Here is a 20,349-nt window from a genome sequence, read left to right as displayed (position 1 = left end):
CCATTTTCCAGGCGCATAGTCTAAGTGAGCGTAAGAAACCTCACTATCCGCCTAGCCAATAGTCTGCCAATACCTATCCGGCATGTTGATAGCGAACCCATTCACGAGCTGGTCAAACTTAGCCTAGCAATGCCCCCTACCTTTGGGCGGGTAAGGCCACACCCCTTTCCAACCGACTACGACACAGTGGGAGACGCGGCCTCTTGGTATTCGACCTTCGTGCGCTCATGTATCCACTTGGTCTTGACATTGGAGTCATCCTTTGGTACCATCAGGTTTAAGAATTTTCACCCATGGACATCTATGGCGCCCCGATGCTAGTAACAGTATTTTCAGTGTCCAATCCGGCCATCCACGATGTGTCTGTGGAGGCTATGGCCTTGATGTTGCTAGGGCATACAGTAATTACAATCACACAAATGCAAAAGGCATGAGTCACGCAGTCCAATCATGCATCAATCCTATGCATACCGTGCGCTCATGTGGGATAACTCCACCTATCAGGGAGTCCCAAAAACCACCTACACTATGGCATATTATAATGACCCAGAAAATTTCATGCTAAGACCCGAGTACTACCTCAAATTCTTTAGAAGTTAATGTGGGTTAACTAGCGTTAATCTCGATTGCTTGTGAAATTAGCACTAATCACTTTAAATTTAATCTGCAAGACTCAAAACTTATAGAATCGTTAGCGCTATGTCACCCTGAAATCTAGGATTCAACGCTAAATCAAGTTGCTCTCCGGAGTACTTGGAAACTTTGTATCGGACCTGGACCAAGCGTCAAAAGTCCGATAGCGACGATCTTAGACAATTATGATCACCTTGTTGGGCTTGACCATCACCTCAAAAATCGAGACCAGATGATGTCCTGAGACGATTTGCTTGAGTCCGGAGTGAAGAGTGTGGAAAGGTGAGAAATTAAATATGAATTTATGAAATCTGAGTCGTGTCGCTTGCGCGCCGATTTTAAGCAATCTGACCGTTGGATTCTGACCCAAATTTACCCTTGGATCATGGAAGATGGCCCAGGCATGTCATAGTGCCGGTGGACTTGATCGAGTTTCGGTGACCAATGAATTGAGATTGGTCTGCCATGAGCGATCTGTAAATCCGATCGGTACAAAAACTCAGTATGGCCTAGATCCATGGTCAGTGAACTTAAGTCCAATCGCACGTGGAAAAGGGACCACCAGAAGTGCTTCGTTGGACTGAAATAGACCCGATTTGGTTATAACCTAAGTATACCTTGGCCCTGGGGCTATTTTCATCAATTTTAGGCCTATATAAAGACCTTAAACCCTCACTCTCAAATTTCATACGAATTTTCTAAACCCTAGCTAAGAGAGAGAGAGAGAGAGAAAAAAAAAGAGAGAGAAAGTGAGAGAGAAGTTGGTGAATCATCTTGATATTCTTCCCTGTTATTCTGCGTCCCTAAACCATCACTTCTGAATCATTATTCTGGCGATTCTAAGTTTATTCTTGGGTAAGTCAATCAAACCCTAACCTGTTTTGGAGCTTAGAATAGTCTAAGTGTTGATGTAGCTCATTTTATTCATGCCTTAGGTTATCTAGTCGCCGTTAATGAAGACTTATCGTCTGAATCAGATCTATTGCGCACTTTCTGGTTTAAGGTGCGGAATATATTCGTATAGGTTATGGTTTTCAAGGCTTTCAATGTCGGATAATGGTTTATTATTGTTGTGGGTGCAATTTCACATGCCAAATGTGATGTTTATATTGCGTTCCTGATATATATGAGCTATATTGAGATTTGTGTATTCTATGTATATGTAGAAAGTATCGTATACGTATGAAATACGAACATGTGTTTGCCATGATTAATTGTCATGTATTTGTGCTAGTTGTATGTGTATCAACTCCTTGGCGAAAGAAATTGTCCAAATGTATATTATCACCGACATACGTCATGTATGTTGGAATATGTAGTCTAAGTGTTTGTAGAAATGTCTGAATGATCGAGTGTGTAATATATTATCCTATTTATGGGCGTTAAGAAGAGATTTTCAACTATCTTATTGATGTGTATGATTTCCTACATGCAATTTACATTCTTTGTTGTTTAAATTCAGGCACTACTTATGTGTAAATCCATGTTAAGTTGATATTCATCAAATGCTCAAATACTGTATGATTAGAATTACTGATCCATTACTGTTCTGAATTGCTAGTATGAATATCTGTTATACCTGAATGTGTTTGGGACTATGAAATAGTCCAGGGAATCAGTAACAAACCTTGAGTTCGTGGCCGACGTTGTTTTCGCCACGTAGGACGTGTTTGACGAACCTGAGTCGTATTAGGGTTGACAGCAGTGGTTTGGCCACACGGAGTGTTTACGCACTCTATGTCATTCAACTCAGCGTGCGCTCGTGCTAGTCGAGCTCGTCAAGTAACCTGATTGTCCCGGTGGATGTGCACCATGTATGGACGCTATTGTTTGAATCTAGGGTACCAAACTAACCAATGCAATCCCGTTAACTATTGTACCTTGATCCGCTAAGACTCATGAGCCGGGCATGGTCGTATGGGACACCGTGGTCGAGCTGTCGGCTTATGCTGGGGTGACGAGCCTCCCTGTATTGACCAATGAGCACACCAGACTCGTGAGCCGATTATGGCGGTATAGGACACTATATTCGTGCTGTCGGCCTACATTGATTGGTGACAAGCCATTTGTAATGACCTCGAGCATACCTTGATACTGCATTAAGGCGACGAGCCTTAGGGTAGTAACTAAGGTATGATAGGCATGCATTGATTGGTGACGAGCCCTTTGCAGCGATCTAGAACCATATGATCATATGAGATTGTCTAGGACTGATGACCCTAGAATGGATCACCGTTTGGAAATTGATATGAGGAAGGTACCTTAGCTTCCTAATCCTGCTGTATGAAAAGGACTAATAACAACTTGGTAATCATGTTTATGCACCGCATTGCATGTGCTTTGATGTCGTGGGCACTGCGGGAGGTTGTCATGCGTACTGTAAGATGAAGACGGTGAGGGAGTGTAGGCGAGAGCATGCATTATTTCTACATACATCTTTGTATTAACAAGAGTAATTAGGACGTGTTTGATTGTATTGCCTTGTCATTACTGCTTGATTGATTTAATAACATGATAACTTTTACTGTATAGTTCCACTGAGTTGATCACTCACTCCCACATTCTGTGTAACGCCCTGAAATTCGGGGCTCGAGCATAACTCAGCTCCCGAGTTCTAAAACATTACTTATGCAACATATTTAATGATGGATGTATGTTGACTGTATTAGTGCATAAAACATGGAATAGATTAAGCCAAAACACAGATATAATTCAGGGATAAGTGAAGAAAGCAAGCGGAAGGCTTATAGAAATATATGTGTACAAGTGTAAATCCCTGAAGTACATATACAAACCAGGTCGTAATGTAAGTGTTACTATCAAAATTACAAGTATCAAGTTACATCATTTAAATCCCAAAAATAATCTCAGAGTCCCGCGCATCAGAACAAGGCTAGCTAGAACCCGTCTGAAAACTGCATATAAGAGAAAGCAGCCTCATCATCATCCATCTCCCGTTCTGCCTCAGAAGTCGCATCAATATCTGCAACATCAGAACCTAAGACAGAGTCTGGTGAGTGTTTAACACCACCGCAGAACGTGGGAGTGAGTGATCAACTCAGTGGAACAATAAGACACTGGTTAATATGTTATCAGTTCAATCAAACAGTAATGATAAAGTAGAATAATTAAACAAATTCTAAGTACTCTTGTTAATGCAAGGATATATGCAAAATGATGCGTGCCCACACGCGTACACCCTCAGCGTCTTCATGTTACATTATGCATGACACCACCTCAAAGTGCGCCACATCTACAAAGCACATGCAAATGCGGTGCATGGATATGATTACCAAGTTGTTATTAGTCCTTTTCATACAGCAGGATTGGGAAGCTAAGATACCTTCCTCATATCACCATCCAAACAATGATCCATTCTAGGGTCGTCAGTCATAGACATCTCATACGATCATATGGTTTCAGGTCGTTGCAAAGGGCTCGTCACCAATCAATGCACGCCTATCATACCTTTATTACCACAGTTCGGCTCGTCACCTTAATGCGGTAGCCAGGTATGCTCGAGGTCACTGCAAAGGGCTCGTCACCAATCAATGTAGGCCGACAGCACGAATATAGTGTCCCATACCACCATAATCGGCTGACGAGTTTAGTTGCTCACTGGTCACTACAAGGAGGCTCGTCACCCCAGCGTAGGCCGACAGCTCGACCACGGTGTCCCATACCACCATGTCCGGCTCATGAGTCTTAGCGGATCAAGGTACCATGGTTAATAGGATTTCACTGGTAAGTTCGGTACCCTAGATTCAAGCAGTAGCGTCCATACATAGTGAACATACAACGGACAATCGGGTTACTTGACGAACTCGACTAGCACGAGCGCATGTTGGGTTGAACGACATAGAGTGTGCAAATGCTCCGCGTGGCCAAACCACTGCCGCCAACTCTAATACGGCTCGGGTTCGTCTAATTACATCCGTTGTGGCGGAAGCAATCTCAACCACAACCTTAAGGCAGATTACCGATTTTCTGGACTATTCATAGTCCCAAACACATTACACTACAACAGATATTCGTATTCAATGTAGAACAGCAATGGAGCAACAACTCAAATCATGTGGTACTCAAGCATTTGAAGAATATCAACTTAACATAAATGTAAGCATAAGTAATGCTTGAACTTAAACAACAAGGAATGTAACTTACATGAAGGAAATCATACACACTAGTGGGAGAGTTGAGAATCGCTTCTCAACGCCCATACTAGGGTGAAACATCACACTTTAGATCATTCAGACATTTCTACAAACACTTAGAATACACAAAACAACATATATGACGTATGTTGAAATACACAAATTTGGACAATTCCTTTTGCCAAGGAGTTGTCGCACATACATCTAGCATACATACATGACAAATAATCATGGCAAACACAAGTGCATATTTTATACGTATACGGTACTTTATACATACACATAAAATACATAAACCTCAATATAACACATGCATATCAGGAATGCAACATAAACATAACATTTGGCATGTAAAATCTCATCAATAGCAAGAATAAATCATTGACTGGCATTGAAAGCCTTGAAAACCATAACCTATACACTTAAAGTCCGCACCTTAAGCCAGAAAAGAACACCGAACTGATTTAGACGATTTGTCTTCGTCAACGGCGGTAGAAAACCCTAAAGCAAGAATAGCAATGAGATACAACAACACCAAGACTAATCTAAGCTCTAACACAGATTAGGGTTAGGTTAACTTACCCCAAGATGAACTTAGAATCGTCAGAATAACGATTCAAAGTGAAGGTTCAAGGATGTAGAAGAACAGGAAAGAATCTAAGATGATTCACCAACTTCTCTCTCACTTTCTCTCTCTTTTCCACTCTCTTTCCAAGCAAGGGTTAGAGAAAATTCGTATGGAAAAGAGAGCTAGGGTTTAAGGACTATAAATAGGCCTAATATTGATGAAAATAACCCCAGGGCCAAGGTATACTTAGGGTATAACCAAAACCTGACTCTCGCGATCCAACGAAGCACTTCTGGTGGGCCTATAACCACGAAAGGTCAGACTTAAGCTCACTGACCATGGATCTAGGTCAAGCTGAATTTTCGTACCGACCGGCTCTTCAGATCAGTCGTGGCAGACCACTCTCAATTCAACGGTCACGGAATCTCGATCAGGTCCACAAGCACAAGAATATGCCTGGGCCACCTTCCCTGATCAGAGGGTGAAATTAGGTCAGAATCCAACGGTCAGATTGCTTAAAATCATCGCGCAAGCGACACGACTCAGATTTCATAAAAGCTAAATAAATTTCCAACCGTTCTCACACTCTACACTCCAGACTCAATCAAATCGACCCAGAACATCATATGGACTTGATTTTCGAGGTGATGGTCAAGCCCAACACGGTGACCGCAACAGCCTAAGATCATCGCAATCGGACTTCCGACGCGCGGTCCAGGTCCGATCCAGAACTTCCAAAAATTCCCCAGAATAACTGGATTTAGTGATGGATCCCAGGTTTCAGAGTAACATAGCACTAACTAATCTACAAGTTTTGAGTCATGCAGATACAATTTAAAGTGATTGATGCAAATTTCACAAGCAATCGAGTATAACGCTAATTACCCCAAAAATAACTACTAAGGAAAGATTAGCACAAAATTTCCAAGGTCATTACAATCTACCCCCCTTAAAGAAAATTTCGTCCTCGAAATTCATACCTTCATAAATTCCTCAAGGATCAGAGGGTAGCTCTTCCTGACCTCAGCTTCAGATTCCCAAGTAGCCTCTTCCACACCATGATGCGTCCATAGCACCTTCACAAGAGGGATAACCTTGCTACGCAATACCTGCTCCTTCCTGTCGAGAATACGCATCGGTCGCATTACATAAGTGGCATCTTCACTCAACTGTACTTGCTCTCAACTGATAATATGCGAAGGATCAGGAACGTACTTCTTCAGCATAGAAACATGAAATACGTTATGCACGCCCGCAAGAGGTGTGGGCAAAGCAAGGCGGTATGCTACCGCTCCCACTCGATCCAGAACTTGAAATGGACCAATAAATCTCGGCGTCAGCTTCCCCTTCTTACCGAACTGCAGAACTCCCTTCATAGGAGAGACCTTCAGAAAAACATGGTCTCCAACCTCAAACTCAAGCGGTCGACGCCTCGCATCAGCAAAACTCTTCTGCCTACTTTGGGCTGTCAGAAGTCGATGTCGAATGATGTTAACTTTCTTTGAAGTTACCTGCACCAATTCCGGGCCAAGCAAACTACGCTCACCAATTTCTGCCCAACAATGTGGTGCTCTGTACGGGCGACCATACAACGCCTCATAGGGAGCCATGCCGATACTCGCCTGGAAACTATTATTATACGCGAACTCAGCATACTGAAGACAATCATCCCAACTGTCCTTGAAATCCAGAACACAAGCTCGCAACATATCTTCCAGGACCTGATTCACGCGCTCCGTCTGCCCATCTGTTTGCGGATGAAACGCGGTGCTGAACTTCAGTTTCACACCCATCGCTTCCTGAATATGAGTCTAAAAGATAGATGTGAAACGCGTGTCTCTATCAGACACAATCTCCAGGGGAACTCCATGCAAACGTACTATCTCCTTGATATACAGCCTAGCCAACTCGTCTGTAGAGTTAGTGACTCTGATCGGTAAGAAATGCGCCGACTTCATTAATCGGTCGACGATCACCCAAATAGAATCATATCTCTTCCTCGTTCTCGGCAACCCAGAAATAAAATCCATAGAGATGAAGTCCCACTTTCATTCAGCTATGGGCATGGGCTGCAGCAATCCAGGAGGTCGGCGATGCTCTACCTTGACCTGCTGGCACGTGAGACAACGAGAAACAAATTCAGCAATCTGGACCTTTATATTGTCCCACCAATAATATCTCCTCATATCCTGATACATCTTCGTGCTACCTGGATGCATCGTAAGCTTAGAACTATGGGCTAACTCGAGAACCTCCCGTCTCAAGTCAGGGATGTCAGGAACACATAACCGGCCACGAAATCATAGGCCCTCATCAGAACTAATACTCTAGTTGGAGTTCTCATCTGTACCAACCCGCTTCCTCATCTTCACCAAAAGCTCATCATCTGCCTGAGCTGCAACGATCCTCTCGTCGATAAGGGGCTGTACACGAATGTGTGCGATAACCTCATACGGCTCAACCACCGTAAGCTTCTGCTCAAAATCGCGCACAAACTCCAACATATCCCACTCTGCTATCATCAGCGGAGCCGCAAACTCAATAGCCTTCTTGTCACTCAACGCATCTGCTACAAGGTTCGCCTTGCTCGGATGGTAAGAAACATCGAACTTGAAGTCCTTCAATGTTTTCATCCATCGGCGCTGCCTCATATTCAAATCACGCTGCGTGAAAATATACTTAAGGCTCTTGTGGTTGCAAAAGAGCTCGAACTCCTCACCATAGAGGTAATGTCTCTAGAGCTTTAATGCGAATATGACAGCTGCTAACTCCAGGTCGTGCGTAGGGTAATTCTCTTCGTGTTTCTTCAACTGACGCGAAGCATAAGCAATTACCCTGTCCTTCTGCATAAGGACACAACCCAGGCCAACGCGAGAGGCGTTAGTATATATAATATACTTAACCCCTTGCTCTGGCAATACTAGCACAGGGGCGGACGTCAACTTGTCCTTCAGCTTCTGAAAAGCTAACTCCGCCTACTCATCCCAAGCAAACTTCAAATCCTTCCGTGTCAGCAGCGACAACGGTCTGGCAATCTTCGAGAAGTCTTGAATGAAGCTTCAATAATAGCCTGCAAGACCCAAAAAACTCCTTACCTCAGTAACTGAACCAGGCTGCTTCCAGTCCTACACTACAGCTACCTTGGCAACATGACAGCTATTCCTTCCTTGGACACCACATGTCCCAGGAACTTAACTTCCTCTTTCCAGAAATCACACTTCTTGAACTGCGCAAAAAGCTGATTCTTCCTAAGAGTATCCAAAACCGCTCTTAAGTGCTCCTCGTGTTCTTCCCGGCTCGCAGAATATATCAAGATGTCATCGATAAAGACAATGACTAATCGGAACAGGAATGGCCGAAACACCCTGTTCATCAAATTCATGAACACGGCTGGTGCGTTCGTCAAACCGAACGACATCACAAGGAACTCATAATGACCGAAGCTAGTCCTGAAAGCGGTCTTCTGCACATCCCCATCCTTGACGCGCAACTGATGATACCCTGACTGCAGATCAACCTTCGAAAGGTACCGTGCCCCCTTCAATTGATCAAACAGATCATCAATCCTGGGCAAAGGGTACTTATTCTTCACAGTTACTAAATTCAACATGCGATAATCAATACACAATCGCAAGGAACCATCCTTCTTTTTCACAAACAAAACAGGTGCTCCCCAAGGAGACACACTAGGCCGAATAAAATCCAAATCCAGCAAACCATCTATCTGCTTCCTCAACTCCTCCATTTCACTCGGAGGCATACGATATGTGGGTAAAGAAATGGGCACCGCACCAGGCATAAGATCGATAGCAAAATTAATCTCATGCTGAGGAGGTAATTCAGGAATCGACTCAAACACATCTTCAAATTCCCGAACTACCGGCGTACTAATTAACGTCGATTCAGCCATACTCTCCAACAGAGAAGAATAATAATCAATATGAAGAGGGTAACTGACCTGAACTGGGAAAGTAACAGTCTCGCCCTCAGGTCCATGGATCGTCACTGATCTAGCTTCACAATCAATCTCAGCTCGCATCCTCGTGAGCCAATCCATACCCATAATAACAACGTAATAATAAAGCGATGCGACTAAGAAATCAACACGGATTGATCCACTTCCAAGATCGACCAAACAATCCATACGACGCTTGCCCAAAGCAGAGGAAATCCCCGTAGCGGTAGTAAGCGTCACTCCTTGCATAGGAACAGATCTTAAACCCAAACGCCTAACTGCCGTATAAGATATAAAGGAAGTAGTGGACCCTGTATCCACTAACATCGAAATGGGAATACCTTCAATGTGCGCTGTCACCTCGAAGGACCTCGGCACCAAGTCAGACATAGGTGCTTCAGCTGAAAGCGCAAGAACTCGAGCCTGCTGCTGACGATTCGGCGGAGGAACCATGGGCCGCTGAGGTGGCTTGAAGCTAGGAACTCAGGTCTGAAGGATGGATGAGCTGGCGCTGATCGAAGAGGTGGAGGAGAAATCACCTGAGGCATCGGACGGCTAATCCTCTGCGGTGGAGTAAAACCACTGGCTCGCATACGGGAGAAGCAAAAACGGTCCAAATGTCGTATCTTCCCACAATAGGAACAACGAAGATCAGCTCTCATCTGCTGAGCGGGCGACGCTGAATGTCGAGGAGGAGAATCTGCTCACGGCCTCTTGCCGAGGAAAGGTGCACCCTGAAAGTCCGGTCACGGCCTAAGAACCATCGGTGCTCGCATGCGGGACGACCTATCCCCGTCCTGCTCTGCTCGCAAGGACATGCTCACCAGCTTCGCATATGAAGAAATGCTAGCACAACAAATCTTCGATCGGATCTCAGGTCTCAATCCCTCAAAGAAACGCCGCATCCTCATCGGCTGATCGCCCAGGATCAAAGGAACATACCGACCTAGCTCAGTAAACCGGTTCTCATACTCCGTCACCGACAGCCCTCCCTGGAGGAGGCGAAGGAACTCACTCTCCTTCTCATGTCGGTACGTAACTGGAAAATACTTCTCGTGGAAGCGTGCCTCAAACGCCTGCCACGACCACACAAAATCCTCCTCGACAGTGCGAAGAACACTGTCCCACCACAGACTGGCCTCTTTCTCAAACATGAAGGAGGCAAGCTCAACCTGCTCAACCTCAGAGCAGTGCAGCGGTCTCAGCATCTTAGAGATGCGGTCGATCCAATAATCGGCCTCCTCGGGTCTATGAGAACCCGCAAACGTAGGAGGTCGCAAGCACCGGAATCGCTTGAAAGTGCCGCTGGCACTGGCACTCCCAGATGGAGGTATAGGTGAAGCAGGTGGAGTCTCCCCCACTGACTGAGCAAAGATGCCAGCCATGGAAGAGAGGAACTCCTGCTGCTGCTGCTACTGAATCTGCTGCTGCTGCATCAACAACATCATCTGCTCAAACCTATCAGCAGGTGGAGCAGACGAAGGTGCACGGCTCGGCTCAGGAACCGAAGGCGTGACTGGAGGAGCCATAGGTGTCGGCCCAACACCAGCATGAGACGGACCCGCCTGTGGATCTGACTGGCTATCACTTAAGGGAGGAACCCCAGCAAGCGACTCAATCAAGGAGAGACGGGCTGAAGACTTCGAACCCTTAGGAGGCATCCCTACATTCAATAGAGGATGCAACCTGTCAGATTCTACGTCACATAATCCATCCATACAGCATTCACAAGACAACTTCAAAGACAAACAACATGCATTCCATTAATCAAAATCATCGCAATACAAGTAGTGCAGCATTACATGAATCACGACTAGGAAAGCATGTAAACAACAACATCTAACACTTCAAACAACCACAGCAACTACAAACAACCACAAACAACTACAACAACTCCAACTACCAAGCAATAACGGCTACACAAAGAAAGAAAACAACAAACAAAGCAAAGGACGGCCACAACGATTATTACTCGTCGGAATCAGGAGATGGAGGCGGGGCACCCTTATCCTACAAGCAACACAGGATAGACTTCAGAGTTCGAGTCACCTTCTTAAACTTATGCTTAACAAGGCCTCGAAGATCAACAATATCCTGGCATAAAATAGCCTGCCCTTCTTCAAGCAGTGTAAGACGAGCATCTCTGGCAGTCTGCTTTGCACTCTGCTCTGGCGCCACAGGAGGAGAGCTATCACTCGAATCCTATGCCTCATCCTCTTCCTCGTCCTGCTCTGTTTCTTCCTCAATCTCAGCACCACCTTTAGCATAACTCTCTTCATCATCGTTCTCTGACTCAGCTTCACTCTCTGAGGCATGTCGACCAAAACCGATCTCCATCTGCTTAAGAGTCCTCAGATTGATATGAAGAACAGGAACCGGCTTCTCTGCTCCAAGCCTATAGCCAAACTCATGAGCAAGCTTGCAAATGAGGCGACCAAATGGAAGTGACTTAGTCCTCCTAGACGAACGAGCGATGAGAATAATCTGGCGCAGGATGTACGTCGGCACACACAACTTCTCTTACTGCCCCACCTGATACAGAAAATCCACCATCAGGCACGTACACTCGCTGCGGTTGCTCCACCTTAGGTATACATTGAACGTACACATGTGATGAAGCAAACGGAAGTCGTCCGTCATGTTGGTAGCCAGAAGACTCCTATTCGGCTGCCATTCGACCAGACGACCACACAAGGATCGGGTACGATGATCCCTCTCGTGCATACTGTTCACATTCTTCTCGCTGGCATGCACCTCACCAAGTGGCACATTCAGGAGTCAGGATATCAAAGCAACATTGACAATACCCACTCGACCGCTACCACAAGAAATCTTGAACTGCAGAGGCTCCAGCGAAGGATCACGAATATTGGCATAAAAGGCTCGAACAGTACTAGCATTCGCGCGATACTCGCCTTCAAACAAGGGACACCAATCAGCCCCTTCTAGGCACTCCAACAACAAAAACTCACCATACAGCCGTGGATCAACATGAGCCTCAAAAAGGACTCTACGGCCTTCATAAACTCCATGCGATAGCTCCGCCAAAAAAGTTCTACCAATGGGAGCTCGAGGATCGAGGTCCCGCTTGGTATGGAATTCACGAGTGGCAGACGTGCTCGCGGCGGCACCTCTCGGCCTCCATGCATGGGTTGGGCGGCTAGGCCCGGCTTCATCCACGGGCGCTCTCTTCTTCCCCATCAAAGAAAGAAGGGAAGAAATGAAAAAGATGGCCGTGACAATCTCAAAGAGGGCCATGAGAAATGAGAGAAAGAGAGAAATAGGAAGATGGTGAAGCTTCCACACATTAGGGATCTCAAAAGTGAATGTGAGAGCTCAAATGAGAAGGAAAAGGAGTGAAATCAGCAATGGGGTGAGGGTTTTGAGATAGGGTGATGGGGTTTGCACAAAAATGAAAGAAGAAGAAGATTTGGAAGAGATTTGGAGAAGACTGGAGAGGGTTTTCAAGAAAAGGAGAGCTTGGGAGGGGAGTTTGTGAAGGAAGTAGGGTAAAGGAAATATTTTAAACAAAAAATCGTGGAGGGGTGGGCCACATCAGGCCAAGAATGGATCGGCCCGCGCCGGCCCGGCCCGCCTGACCCGCTGATTGGCGAGCCCTCGCCGAATCGGTGATGCCTCGCCATTTGGGCGAGGTCCTCCTGGTCTCCCATGGTCAGAAATGTGTGGTTCTCCCCCTGAGCCCCACAAGAAATGCCCCGATCGGGCCCTTGTATGATTTGACGCCTATCGGGCCATTCGGGCAGAAATCTGATTCAAATAAAGATTTCTTTAAGATTTAAGGGTTAAAACAAGATGATAAACCATCTACACTCATTAATAGATGATCTAGGGAAGGTTTCAGGTCGCTGTGTGTGATCAGGTAAGAGCACAGACTCGATCTCGGTGAACGTTTTCAGGAAACTTTCATCGATAGAAGCTACGGAGCACAAACACACAATCTACGATAGACCCGCACCCAAATACACTAAAGTAGCGACAACGTGCGGTGTGTGACCATAACCTAGGTCCGGTTTAATCCAGATCATTCTCTGATACCAACTTGTAATGCCCTGAAATTCGGGGGTCGAGCATAACTTAGCTCCCGAGTTCCAAAACATTACTTATGCAACATATTTAATGATGGATGTATGTTGACTGTATTAGTGCATAAAACATGGAATAGATTAAGCCAAAACATAGATATAATTCAGGGATAAGTGAAGAAAGCAAGCGGAAGACTTATAGAAATATATCTGTACAAGTGTAAATCCCTAAAGTACATATATAAACCAAGTCGTAATGTAAGTGTTACTATCAAAATTACAAGTATCAAGTTACATCATTTAAATCCAAAAAATTATCCTAGAGTCCTGCGCATCAGAACAAGGCTCGCTAGAACCCGTCTGAAAACTGCATATAAGAGAAAGCAGCCTCATCATCATCCATCTCCCGCTCTGCCTCAGAAGTCGCATCAACATCTGCAACATCAGAACCTAAGACAGAGTCTGGTGGGTGTTTAACATCGCCCCAGAACGTGGGAGTGAGTGATCAACTCAGTGGAACAATAAGGCACTGGTTAATATGTTATCAGTTCAATCAAACAGTAATGATAAAGTAGAACAATTAAACAAATCCTAAGTACTCTTGTTAATGCAAGGATGTATGCAAAATGATGCGTGCCCTCACGCATACACCCTCAGCGTCTTCATCTTACGTTACGCATGACACCACCTCAAAGTGCGCCACATCTACAAAGCACATGCAAATGCGGTGCATGGATATGATTACCAAGTTGTTATTAGTCCTTTTCATACAGCAGGATTGGGAAGCTAAGATACCTTCCTCATATCACCATCCAAACAGTGATCCATTCTAGGGTCGTCAGTCCTAGACATCTCATACGATCATATGGTTTCAGGTCATTACAAAGGGCTCGTCACCAATCAATGCACGCCTATCATACCTTTATTACCACAGTTTGGCTCGTCACCTTAATGCGGTAGCCAGGTATGCTCGAGGTCACTACAAAGGGCTAGTCACCAATCAATGTAGGCCGACAGCACGAATATAGTGTCCCATACCACCATAATCGGCTGACGAGTTTAGTTGCTCACTGGTCACTACGGGGAGGCTCGTCACCCCAGCGTAGGCCGACAGCTCGACTACGGTGTCCCATACCACCATGTCCGGCTCATGAGTCTTAGCGGATCAAGATACTATGGTTAATAGGATTTCACTGGTAAGTTCGGTACCCTAGATTCAAGCAGTAGTGTCCATACATGGTGAACATACAACAGACAATCGGGTTACTTGACGAACTCGACTAGCACGAGCGCATGTTGGGTTGAACGACATAGAGTGCGCAAACACTCCGCGTGGCCAAACCACTGCCGCCAACTCTAATACGGCTCGGGTTCGTCTAATTACATCCGTTGTGGTGGAAGCAATCTCAGCCACAACCTTAAGGCAGATTACCGATTTCCTGGACTATTCATAGTCCCAAACACATTACACTACAACAGATATTCGTATTCAATGTAGAACAGTAATGGAGCAACAACTCAAATCATGTGGTACTCAAGCATTTGAAGAATATCAACTTAACATAAATGTAAGCATAAGTAATGCTTGAACTTAAACAACAAGGAATGTAACTTACATGAAGGAAATCATACACACTAGTGGGAGAGTTGAGAATCGCTTCTCAACGCCCATACTAGGGTGAAACATCACACTTTAGATCATTCAGACATTTCTACAAACACTTAGAATACACAAAACAACATATATGACGTATGTTGAAATACACACATTTGGACAATTCCTTTTGCCAAGGAGTTGTCGCACATACATCTAGCATACATACATGACAAATAATCATGACAAACACAAGTGCATATTTTATACGTATACGGTACTTTATACATACACATAAAATACATAAATCTCAATATAACACATGTATATCAGGAATGCAACATAAACATAACATTTGGCATGTAAAATCTCATCCATAGCAAGAATAAATCATTGACTGGCATTGAAAGCCTTGAAAACCATAACCTATACACTTAAAGTCCGCACCTTAAGCCAGAAAAGAACACCGAACTGATTTAGACGATTTGTCTTCGTCAACGGCGGTAGAAAACCCTAAAGTAAGAATAGCAATGAGATACAACAATACCAAGACTAATCTAAACTCTAAAATAGATTAGGGTTAGGTTAACTTACCCCAAGATGAACTCAGAATCGTTAGAATAACGATTCAAAGTGAAGGTTTAAGGATGTAGAAGAACAAGAAAGAATCCAAGATGATTCACCAACTTCTCTCTCACTTTCTCTCTCTTTTCCACTCTCTTTCCAAGCAAGGGTTAGAGAAAATTCGTATGGAAAAGAGAGCTAGGGTTTAAGGACTATAAATAGGCCTAATATTGATGAAAATAACCCCAGGGCCAAGGTATACTTAGGGTATAACCAAAACCTGACTCTCGCGATCCAACGAAGCACTTCTGGTGGGCCTATAACCACGAAAGGTCGGACTTAAGCTCACTGACCATGGATCTAGGTCAAGCTAAGTTTTCGTACCAACCGGCTCTTCAGATCAGCCGTGGCAGACCACTCTCAATTCAACGGTCACGGAATCTCGATCAGGTCCACAAGCACAAGAATATGCCTGGGCCACCTTCCCTGATCAGAGGATAAAATTGGGTCAGAATCCAACGGTCAAATTGCTTAAAATCATCGCGCAAGCGACACGACTCAGATTTCATAAAAGCTAAATAAATTTCCAACCGTTCTCACACTCTACACTCCAGACTCAATCAAATCGACCCAGAACATCACATGGACTTGATTTTCGAGGTGATGGTCAAGCCCAACACGGTGACCGCAACAGCCTAAGATCATCGCAATCGGACTTCCGACGCGCGGTCCAGGTCCGATTCAGAAATTCCAAAAATTCTCCAGAACAACTGGATTTAGCAATGGATCCCAGGTTTCAGAGTAACATAGTGCTAACTAATCTACAAGTTTTGAGTCATGCAGATACAATTTAAAGTGATTGATGCAAATTTCACAAGCAATCGAGTATAGCGCTAATTACCCCAAAAACAACTACTAAGGAAAGATTAGCACAAAATTTCCAATGTCATTACATTCTGGGACGGTGTTTTAACACCAACCAGACTTTGTCTTAGATGCAGATGATGATGCGACCCCCGAGGCAGAGCAGGAGTACGAAGATGACGAGGACGCGTTTTCTTTTATGCAGTTTTCAGGCGGGTTCATGTGAGCCGTGTCCTGATCTACGGGGATTCTGGGTTTTCTTTTTTAATAGATGATTTCATTTTGATACTTATATTTTGAAAACAAATACTTGTAATTATGACCTGGCAGAGCATACATATCACAGGGACTTACACATATACATAGATATTTCTTTAAGTCTTCCGCTTGCTGATTTCACCTATCTCTGGATTATATTTGCAGTTTGGCTTAATCTACTCCATGTTTTATGCACTCATACAGACAACATACATCCATCATTGCATGTGCTGCATAAGTGATGTTTTGAAACTCGGGAGTTGAGTTTTGCTCGATCCCTAAATTTCAGGGCGTTACACATATGCAATAGCCAATCACATCTCATAACAAACATACAGATGATGTGTATGGGCATGTATCATGATACTATGCTGTCACAAACTCATAATCGGCAATGGTTGCCAGTATCGGCAATTGACACCGATAATCGGCACTAATAATCAACCTCGACGCAATGCGGGGTACATAAATGGACAACCGATGATGGATCAATTAAAATCAATGGGGCCCAAGCGTTTGGGTTAACCCACTTGAGAATGATGAGAATGGGCCTAACAAGGCCTAAGGGAAGGTCACATTGTAGACATCCAACCATCATTGCCCATCGATGTGGACCTTTAAGCAACATTGCTCCCAAGGAATGACGCTCATAGGGCTAATCGCATAATGGGCCCATGGCCTTATATAAGGGGCTAATATACATCATCATAGGCCTTGCTTATGGGGCATATACGCATCGCATTGGGCCTTTCTCATGGGCTAATATATATAACATCGGGCTGTATTAAATGGGCCGAATCAAATGGGCCAAGTCGAATGGGCCGAGTTGAATGGGCAGATCAAATGGGCCGAGTCGAATGGGCCGATCAAATGGGCCAAGTTGAATGGGCTGAGTTGAATGGACCAATCCTAATACACCATTCATCCATTATTAGAGATCATTATAGAGCATAAAAAATGAAACATATCCAAAGGATCATCTGGACCATACCACAAATGGCAGTGGTAATAATGATTCCCACTGTTAAAAATTTAGAGGGCCCACCATAACATTTATTTCCCATCCAGACTGTTCATAAGGTCATAAAGACCTGAACAGGGAAGGAAAAACAAATATTATATTGATTCAAAACTTCTGTAACCCAAAGGGGTTTCAATGGTAGATGTTCAACTCCATAGCTTTCTGTAGTGTGGTCCACTTATACTAGATCTATCTCATTTTTCTTCCTAAGCCTTAGGACTGGCTCACCAAATGAATGGATGGTTGGATGAACCATATACATTAGGGTGGGGTCCACGTACGTGGCCTACCTAAGATGATCTTGCTAAATGGATGGACGGTTTGGATGAAAAATGACCATCATAGTGGGGCGCTGACCGTCCAACGAATGGACGGTCAGATACCACCAAGTGAATGGATGGTTGGGATGAAAAACATCCATCAAGGTGGGATGTACGTGGCACTGTCCAGATGGACGGTGCAGATGAAAACATATAGTGATGGTGGGTCTCACCAGCACTGCTGACGTCAGCCTCACAACAACCATGGCTGCGTGAGGTACGTCATCCAATTTGTTCATCAGGTGGGTCCCATGTACGTGGCCCACCTACTATATGTATGTCATCCAATTCGTTCATCAGGTGGGTCCCACGTACGTGGCCCACCAGCAAAAGTATATTTATATATTATTTATATATTATTATTATTATTATTACTATTATATATATTATTATTATTATTTTTATTATTTTAACAATCTCAGCATCCAGCGTCCCTGTCCAGGCCTGGACGGACGACTGGATGTGGCTGGATGTACACACGTATCATGGTGGGCCCCACACGCTGCCATGGTGAGGTCCACGTCCAAAGAATGGACGATGTGGATATAAACTCAGACATCACAGTTGGACCCACAGACTTGCTGACGTATGTCAGCAGCTATATAGCTGCGTGGTACACTAGCCAATTTGCACCCAGCATCCACAGATTGGACAGATGGCTGGATGTACACTTACATCATGGTGGGCCACACATCAAGGAGCGAGAGGGAGAGAGATGGAGAGAAAGAGGAAACGTGAAGGGGAGGGACCCCGCCACTATTGGGCCCTCCCAAATACAATGCATACATCAAGTGGGTCCCACAACAAGTGGGCCCTAAGACGAAAATCAACGGTGGATCACCCACCTATCGGCCTTCTTCCTTAGCTCATTGAACTCTTAGGCTCCTATCTTCAATCTTGATGGAGGTTGATGAAGAATGAATGGTAGAGATGAGAGATGAGAGGGTAGGAAAATGAGCCACACTTGGATTTGGGAGGGAGAGCTTGGACGTTGGAAGCTCTCTTGGGAGTTGGGAGATTGCTTAGAGAATGAGAGAGAGAGAGAGAGAGAGAGAGAGAGAGAGGAATGATGGATTGATAAAGAATGGTGGAACGAGTGTTGTAAGGAATGGGGATGGGAAGGTATGGGTTTAGTTGAAAATTGTGTAAAAGAGGAACGGGTGGGGAGAGAGACAGTTGACTTGGGGAAAAGAGGGAATGGGTGCTTGTACTTGGGATAGGGTGAGGTGGCATGGGGGTAAGGGTGGTGTACTTGACTTGATTTGATGTGACGGGTCATAAAGATTCTCTCAAAATTCACAACACGCAGCATTTTCTTCGGAATGAACGCGGGCCCACATCTCATGGCCCGGGTATTGGATCGATGCGCGAGTCGCGGCGTTGGAACTGCGGCGACGGCGCGGTCACTAGGGTACAAGTTTCGAGTCGAGCTGACTTCGATATGTAAGACTCGACTTAGGATTGTGCACAAATGTTGGATACAGGTCAAGGGTTGCCGGAATTCGACTGGGAGGACCGCAGAAGCCTACGGAACTGTACGGACTATGATACGGGCCTTATATCACTCAAGGGCTTAATACACATCATGATGGGCCTCACTCATGGGCCACATATGCATCACATTGGGCCTCACTCATGGGCCACATATGCATCATATTGGGCCTCAAATATGGGCTGCATATACATCACAATGGGCCGCAATACATGGACCTCAAACACATCACAATGAGCCACAACCCATGGGCCCCGAATACATCACAATGGGCCTCTCTTACGGGCCCAATACACATCACATCAAGGTGGGACCCATACACTATATTATATCTACACCATTCATCTATTTTTAGAGATCATTTTAGAACATTACCCAATCATATCAAAAGATCATTTGGACCATACCACAAACAACAGTGGAGATAATGATTTTCACTGTTAACCATTCAGCGGGCCCACCATAACGTTTATTTTCCGTTCAATCTATTCATAAGGTCACATGGACCTGAATTAGGAGGGAAAACAAATTTCTCATTGATCTAAAACTTTGGTGCTCTCAAACAAGTTTCAATGGTAGTCATTCAATCCCCCACTAATATTTGCAGTGTGGTCCACTTGATAAATAGATCTGTCTTACTTTTTTTATCTCAAGCCTTAAGAGGAACACACCATTTGGATGGACGGTTTGGATGTAACACATACATCATATTGTGGCCTGGCAGATGGGTGTCGTGGACATACAATACATACATCAACGTGGGCCCCACACCACCTCGGACAAATGGATAGAGTGGATATAGAATAAATACATCAAGATGGGGTCCACGTCCCCAAACGGATGGACATTGAGGATACAACACATACCTCATATGTGGGCCCCA

Source organism: Magnolia sinica, chromosome 14, assembly GCF_029962835.1.
Source record: "Magnolia sinica isolate HGM2019 chromosome 14, MsV1, whole genome shotgun sequence".
In the NCBI taxonomy this organism is placed as follows: domain Eukaryota; kingdom Viridiplantae; phylum Streptophyta; class Magnoliopsida; order Magnoliales; family Magnoliaceae; genus Magnolia; species Magnolia sinica.
Note: the sequence above shows the minus strand (reverse complement) of the source record.